The following is a 394-nucleotide window of genomic DNA, read 5'->3' as shown; positions in this document are numbered from 1 at the left end:
CTCCTGTCGTCACATTGGCATCTTCAAAATCACGGTGTCACAAACAGGAAAGAACCATAGAAGATGGTAAGGTCAATGAGGGGGCATGAATTCTTTAGAGTTGGAAATCTGATCAGACTATGATATCGTTAATCCAACTAAACAATAAAGAAAATAAATTTGGCGTATATACCTGGCTTGTGTGGTACTCACAACGACAACGGCCAGCTGTTATTTCACTGTCTCGCCGGCGGCAGAAGAATACTCACGACGACGCTGATCCTCCGTGTACAGCCGGTGATGAAAGTGTCGCCCAGGCAAAACCTAGATAGTTAACTAATCTGTTTGTTTGTTGATAACGAGAAGATAGAAACGATACTATTTTTACGTAGAGAGAGAAATGGTAGGTTGGTTA

The sequence above is a fragment of the Triticum aestivum genome, unplaced genomic scaffold (assembly GCF_018294505.1).
Source record: "Triticum aestivum cultivar Chinese Spring unplaced genomic scaffold, IWGSC CS RefSeq v2.1 scaffold106471, whole genome shotgun sequence".
NCBI classification, from domain to species: domain Eukaryota; kingdom Viridiplantae; phylum Streptophyta; class Magnoliopsida; order Poales; family Poaceae; genus Triticum; species Triticum aestivum.
This window is presented reverse-complemented; position numbering follows the sequence as displayed.